This window comes from Gigantopelta aegis, unplaced genomic scaffold, assembly GCF_016097555.1.
Source record: "Gigantopelta aegis isolate Gae_Host unplaced genomic scaffold, Gae_host_genome ctg2263_pilon_pilon, whole genome shotgun sequence".
Lineage (NCBI taxonomy): Eukaryota > Metazoa > Mollusca > Gastropoda > Neomphalida > Peltospiridae > Gigantopelta > Gigantopelta aegis.
In genome coordinates, this window is record NW_024532886.1 from 4,792 (window position 1) to 12,773 (window position 7,982).

At 33.6% G+C, this 7,982-nt stretch overlaps 1 pseudogene; it reads left to right on the top strand.

Moving 5' to 3' along the window:
• Window positions 1-484: 484 nt before the first annotated feature.
• Window positions 485-7,631, top strand: LOC121391383 (annotated as a pseudogene).
• Window positions 7,632-7,982: the final 351 nt, after the last annotated feature.

Here is a 7,982-nt window from a genome sequence, read left to right on the forward strand (position 1 = left end):
TTAATTTCAGTGATTTCCCATCCAATTCAATGAAATTATAGCACATTTAACAACTATGGCCGTAATTATAAATATCTGCTATTATTAATCATGCTATAGACTTATTATAATGTAAAGAAAGGGCTAAAAAAATAGTGGTATGGGTTACCCCCCCCCCCCTTTAAGGGCAGATGTCTAGACTAGGGCCCAAAGTAATAAAGTCGTGATGTACATGTATAATATTTCACTCACCATGTTACTGACCTTAACAACAATTGTATTAGACGAAATTCATGATGGTATGAACCTTGAGCTGTATTATCAATGACGATTCCTGTCTCCTGTTCCATTTGACTCCACCCATTCCTCTTTGTTTAGTCTGTCATTTCAATAAAACTTGTAACTCTATGATTTTATGTTAAACAAACAATAATTGTTATTATTACTAGGTAATTATTTTTAACACTTTGATCAACACTTCCGTGTAATATAGTTACAGAGAGTTATGTCTATAGAAGATAATAACGACGTTCCCGAACCTCCTGAAATCGATAGAGAGAGAATTAAGAAATTATTTAAACAACTCGACATTAATAATGATGGTAGACTGGACGTACACGAGATTAGGAGAAGATTAGAGCAACAAGGCATTGATCCAAATATTGCAGAGGTAATGATATTCATTATTGGTCATATCGATGACAGGGTAACAATAATACAGAAACTCCTTCTTTTTAGCGCGTGATTAGTCTTGGTGATAAAAATAATGATGGACGTATTGACCAAAATGAATTTGTAGAGTATTGCATTGAACAAGAGAAGAAATTATGGCGAGTCTTTCATTACATGGATGCTAATAGAGATGGTAAGCCCCTCTTATTAATTTGTAATTAGTAGATTCTTACTCTATTCTTAATTATTGCACCGTATTTATAGTACAATAATATTATATATTTCTATATGTGTTAAATTCATTAGATAGCATTTCATAGCTCCTCCCCTCAGTACTATCCACATACCTGACCATATTTGGCAAGTCCAGTGTTCCTATACAATCCTGTTGTATGCATGTGCATGTGCATGTATTATGGCGTCATTGTTTTGATTAATTAAATGTGGTATCTTCTTGGGAATGATTGAATCCTAAGAATGTAACAAAAGACAATAGTATCAGCTTTTACCTAGAATGAATGATGTCGTCATATAATGAATGATATCATAGTAGTTAATTAAATATAAAATATAATTATTTATAATATAATTATGTTATATATTTTACATTACATAGGTGTGATAGATGCAGACGAGATCAAAGTTAAACCTTGCTGAGATTGATATTATCATATCGGACTCTGATGCATTGAAACTATTAAAGAAGTAAACAATAGTATTATATTACAATATAAAACAAGCATTCTAGCTATTAGAAACTGCTTTTAGCATTATATAAACCGGCAGACATCTTTTGTTCTGTTTTAAATCTATCCTAAAAATACATCTAGTGCTAACTTATCTCCTACTCTCCTAAATCTTCTCTTCCACACGATTAATAACCTGTTATCATGATCCTTTAAATCTACTGAATAGTCCATGTCTAAATATTTTGCTAATACTAAAGTCTGTTCATATAACCTTTGACCTTTGTCTTTATACTATGACCTTTGACCTTTGTCTTTATACTATGACCTTTGACCTTTGTCTTTATACTATAACTTTACCTTTTTCTTGTTCAATTTCTAATTATAAGGTACTCAATTGTTTCATTAGCTCTTCTAATTAATGTAGTATAAGTCTACAGTCAATATGTTTGACAGTTCAAAAGTTAACTGTATTATCCATAAACAAAGTATTATCATAAGGGCACATATAAATATGTGTATTAAAAATACTATGAAACCATTAAAGTGATTTGCAAGGTAATGTGAACAGGTTTTACTAAAGTAATAACATGTGTGATTAAATCAAATGTCCTCAATATAGTGGATTAATGAGATTGTCCTTATATTTTTATGACTAACATGTACCTTTTATGTTGAAGGATGGACAAAGATCGTAATTCCATGATTAACTGGGAAGAATGGAGGGACTTTTTCTCCTTCTACAAACCTAATGTCAACTGGGGTTGACATCTCTAGGGTTTGGCGGCATGCAACAGTAAGTATTTATCTTTCCTCTTTGTGTCTATATCTTTACAACTTTGTGGATGTTGACGATTAAGTTTATATTCATGCAAAGGTTTGTTCACTAAGAATGCATTTCACATATTAAGTCATGGAACAATGCTTCTATATAGCTACCCCCACTTTACTTATATGTACTCATGCCACCCACTTACCTACATAAATATTCACATTCATTAATAGAGGTAGATGGACGCAGTCATCCTTGTCACTGGGTGTGTGTTCATTATTGTTAACATTATGAGAATTATTACAAATTGCTTGATTATCTCGTATTCTCTTTATAATACAATATATTGAAACTTGAGCAGCTATTAAGCCAGTATGCCTACTATATTATATTATATGTGTACATTAATGTCTGTGTGTGTTCAATGCTAACCCTTTGATGTCGTGGGTTATCAAAATAACATGAGAAGATGACCTCTTGGAACTGGTGTCAGGTTGACATGTACCATGTACACCTGTGTATTTGGTAATTATATTTAATATTCATACTTTTTGTTAACACCTACATGTATTATATGACATGTAATGTAAATGTATACTTTCATGTATTGTATTCTATGTTGTTATGTAAAAAAATATGAGTTGGTGTAGAGTTTGACATTCAGTTCATGTCAACATGATGTTTCTATGTTCTTCACATCTGTTTATCATTTAATGTTAAGTTATAGTATTCACATTGTTTTATACTGGACTGCGTTGTCCCATTTGGGCTAAGTATCACCATTTTAACATATAAATGACCCCATGACTGTGGCATAGTAGTCTTGGCTCCAGAGTTAATACCTGTTGAAGTAATGAATAGTCTATTCAATGTACATCAAATATATTCAATGGAACAATGATGAATAAAGTTTGATGTTTTAGACATGAGGACATAAATGGGTTTGATTGTGTGTTTAAAACTGTAGCTCTGAAAGTTAACTGTACAGTTAGTTTAGGTGTTCCAGACTCCTCCCCCTATTTTGAGAAAGTAATGCTGTAGAAACATTTATATTTTATAAGTTACCAGTTTTAAGAATGCCTGTCAAAATCTTTACAAATTTATCCTACTAAACAATTGATTGGAATATTTGTTACAGCTATTGTTATTTTATATTTCCAGTTTGGTAATATTGGTGAGTACATGGATACTCCTTTAATTCCTGATGAGTTCTCTGAGAAGAAAGAGTCTCAGGTATGTGGTGGCGTCAGTTAGTAGCAGGAGGTTTAGCTGGAGCAGGGAGTATGTATGTGTCTAACTTGAAGATTTATTTTGTTTTAGTATCTAGGACATGTACAGCACCTCTTGATAGACTAAAAATCTTTTTTCAAGTCCAGTCCATGCATGGACAGACTTTTACTCTTCAAAGTGGTATTAGGCACATGTTGAAGGAGGGCGGTTGCGTTCTCTTTGGAGAGGAAAATGGTATTAATGTCATTAAAATTGCTCCTGAGATCAGCCTTGAGATTTTTTGCCTTTGAAAAAGTAAATAGAAGATGTGTGGTAAAAATACAGATCTTTAGGTTCTTTCAAATAGGTGAAAGCTTTGTTACAACGAGGGAGATCAACCTTTGAATATTTATGAACGACTGTTATCTGGCTCAACTGCTGGAGTAATTGCACAGACTTCCATATATCCAATGGAGGGTACTGAAAATAGAACAGAATAGAATGGAATGGGATGGAATGGAACAGAATGGGATGAGATGGTATAGGGATGGGATGGAATGGAATGAATTGGAACAGATGTTTAGAAATGGTATAGGAATGGGATGGAATTGAAACAGAATGGGATAGGAATGGAATATATTCAATCTAATAGTATTCTTTTTCAATTGAATGCAGGTATTGAAGACCAGATTAGCTCTGGGGAAGACAGGGACAGTACAGAGGTATTGGGACTGTTTCAAGCAAATTTTGCGCAATGAAGGTGTCTTTGGATTTTATCGTGGACTCACTCCCAGCCTCCTAGGAATTATTCCATAGGCTGGCATTGACTTAGCTGTTTATGAGGTATAATGTGAAATCATTGGAATGTTGGTTTATTTCAAAGTATTATCTGGTTGCCTGTGAAAGAGAGGCCTTGTGTTATCTTGTTTTTAAATTATGTCCAATTTGTTTGAGTAGTAAATTATCCCACGGATGAAAAACCAGACATTATGTACATGTATTTACTAGTTCTATAAGCCACAAACCTCCAGTGATTTTTATATGATTCCATACACTTGATGAAACCTATAGATTCTCTCTCTCTCTCTCTCTCTCTCTCTCTCTCTCTCTCTCTCTCTTGCACAACATAAACATTACTTTAGACACTCAAAAATCTTTGGTTAAATCGCCATAATCAAGAAGATGCTGGAGTATTGATTCCACTAGCTTGTGGAACAATTTCTAGTACTTGTGGTCAATTGGCTAGCTATCCCTTATTGCTTGTTAGAACAAGATTACAAGCACAAAGTAAGGAGATCAGATTGAGTACATATAATATATGTATATGTGTGTGTGTGTATTATATGATGTAGTTAAAGGGTAGTTGAGATATTAGTTTATATGAAGAGTGAAAACAGATGATAAGGTTATGAAAGGAGTAGATCTTTTGTTTTTGCATATTAACAGTTACATTGGTATCTTTTCAGAAATGATAGTTATTTCATTTAAGAGATTATTAGAATTATTTCATTGAAAGATCATTAGTGGGGTCCCATACTATAATGAGAAGTGTTTCCTAGGATAACATCTGTTTACACTAGTGTATGTCAAAACAGTTTATGAATTAAAATTGTTGGGTACAGATATGTGTATATCATTTGATTTTCCCTGGAGGTCGCGGTAGTCCATAATAATATTTGTTGTACATTCTTTTTGACCAAAATCTGGCTAAGTAAACTGGTTGATCAAAGATCAAAGTTAGAGTGATACACATGTAATTCTTGTATCTGTACCCTATTTATTCAACATTGAACTTTTAATTATCTACATAAATAGGTATATTGTTATTATAATAGCTTGTGACATGAGTATAGTTTGGCATGTGTACTTTTGTCTCTATCTAAAGGGAGTTGGTTCCTTAGTAATAGTTTGTATTACATTGATTGAATTGCCTCCTCTTAGGAGTTCATCATTGTTTAGTTGTTTATTGTTTCTAGCCAGTTATCACCAACAAACTTAGTGTATTTCTGACATAGAAGCTCATCCAGATAGAGAGATCTGGTCTTGAATTGAAACTGAACCAAATACTGGATAGAAGCAGGTCTTTAATAGAGGCCTACTCACCACACCCTTCACCTCCAATGACATATACTAATGTAGCTACAACTATTTATGCTTCAAAATTTAAGAAGTCTTTCAAATTTAAAATTATTGAATTCCTAAAAGAAAGAAGCTGGTGCAAGAGAGTTAGTGTGAACACAATTAGATTGTTGTATATACTAATCAATAAATAAAGGCTTACTTTGTTTAGAGGCCTAGCCAAAATATTGAATTATTGAAAAGGTATTGAAGGTCCAGGCAATTTGGTATGTGAAACTATCTTGAATAATCTGCAGTTGTGTTAGCTAACTGACCTCTCTCTCTCGCTCTCTCTCTCTCTCTCTCTAACAATTGAATGAAGTATCAGATCTAGTATGTTCAGTAGTTTCATTATATTTTCACTATTTGCAATTGCACCAGATTATAAATGGCTTATATAATGTTCGTTTCCACTAGTTTGAAAGTATGTTTTGACACACGCTCCAGATTACGCAAATACATTAAATCAAAGGACATCTGCATCTATACTACAGTTAATACCATCTCTGTGTGAGCTCCACCCAATTAACGGTGCAAGCATGTATATGTAATTGATTTATACATATCCCTTTGTCATCAAAGGCAGAGAACATGATTACTATATAATCTATTGCCTTTGATTAAAGATACGATTGCATTAATATCACTCCTATTTGTTTAATGAACCCATGTCGGTATCTATTAGTATGCGCAGAGTTCAATCTTGTTTATCTTGGCTATCGTTAGATGTCGATTGTGTAATCAAAAATACTATGTTAGCTTGGCATGTGCGATATTAGTTCCACGTATTGATACATTAGATAACCATCAAAGACAATTGAACAAGAAAACATGATTGAAATATGTGACCTTTGGTTTTGTGTCAATCTCCCACAAGATGACTATCATAACCGCAACCTCCACGATATACTATCTACTTAATTTTTCAGTGTGTATAATACAATTAGATGAACCCCTACAAGAATTATAGGGTGGGCTAGTATATGGTAGCCTTGCTTGCTGAAATGCTTTGATTTTTTGCTTGTATCAATTTTCACTTTGTATTTGTTGAACAGTTAGTAAGTGGATTTGTTGTATGAAATGTGACACTAGGACAATGACTATGTTTATGATACATTTGAATATGTGTGAATTGGGTTTACTGCAATACCTTACATCATTATCTAATAATCACTAGTTGATACAGTTTAGTTAGAACTGGTATATGTGTGTGTGTGTCAACTTCAATTCTCATTTTTCTAGCTTCTCCTTTGAGGGGTGAATCGAAAGCTCAAGGATGGCTTCAACTCTTTTACTATTGTTAAAGAGGAAGGTTTGTTTGTCTTTATAGGGGACTGTTACCAAATTTTCTCAAAGTTTTACCAGCTGTTAGCATTGGATATGTTGTATATGAACACATTAAGAAAGTACTAGGAGTAACTTCAATTAAATAGCTGCATTTATTATTGTTTGTTTTTCATTATTAGCCCTGCTATCAAAATTTGTTAGCATCATTATCACTAAATTTATCTTTTTAATAATTATTATGTTTGTATTATAATTTAACTTTATTAAACTAATAGTTAATCACATGCGTAGGTGTAGCTGGGAACATTATAAAAATAAAGCACCCGCTGCATCCAAATTATTTTGGTAATCAATACTGATCATTGGACAAGAAAGATGGCACTACAAGAAACAATCTCATCTTCTCTCATTCTCTGTGGAGCGTTTACTACAACAATCAAGAAGGCATAGTAAATCCAGCAGCCACATGCGAGTCACCATCTAGCACTCCTCCATCTTCTCCACCTTTGTTGCTATCACATCCAAGAGAGATAATGGTCAATGCAGGAGTAACTGCTCTCCCTCTTCTTTTGGTATGCCACTCTCCTCTACAACAACATGGAATCCAGCCTTTAATGCCTGAGTGTACTAGGACTACCAATGGCTTACAAGCCACTAGTCAACTCCACATGGAACTTTCAACCTTCATCAATTCAACAACAGAGTTTAAGTCTTTTGAACACTAAGAAAAAAATGGACCATACCGACATTGCACAAAGTAAGTTGGACAATTATTACACCAACTTGAATATTGACTTTTTCTTTTCTTTCTTTTGTTTTATTAAGATGATGATGAAGTTGAAGATGAAGACAGTTGTAGTGACATTCTCCAGAACCTTCATCACCAACATCTGATGATGCGATTGTAATGGACAGTGGCCCCATTGAAGACAAAACAAGTAAGAAATACAAGAAGAAGAAAAGAAAAGGACTACCTTCACTAGCTCACAACTGCAACAATTGGAGAGTAGATTTAGCCAGCAGAAGTACCTCACTAAAGTAGATCGTTGCAGACTAGCACAAATGATTGGATTGACAGAAAGCATGTCAAAACTTGGTATCAGAATCGTCGCAACCAAATGGAAAACGCGATTGTACGGATGAAGTTTGGAGTCGGAGAGAGAGCATGCTGCAACTAACATGTACACACAGCACCTTCAAATGAAAACTGTAAACTCTTCTTTACAATCATCATCCAAACCATACACATTAGTTAATGT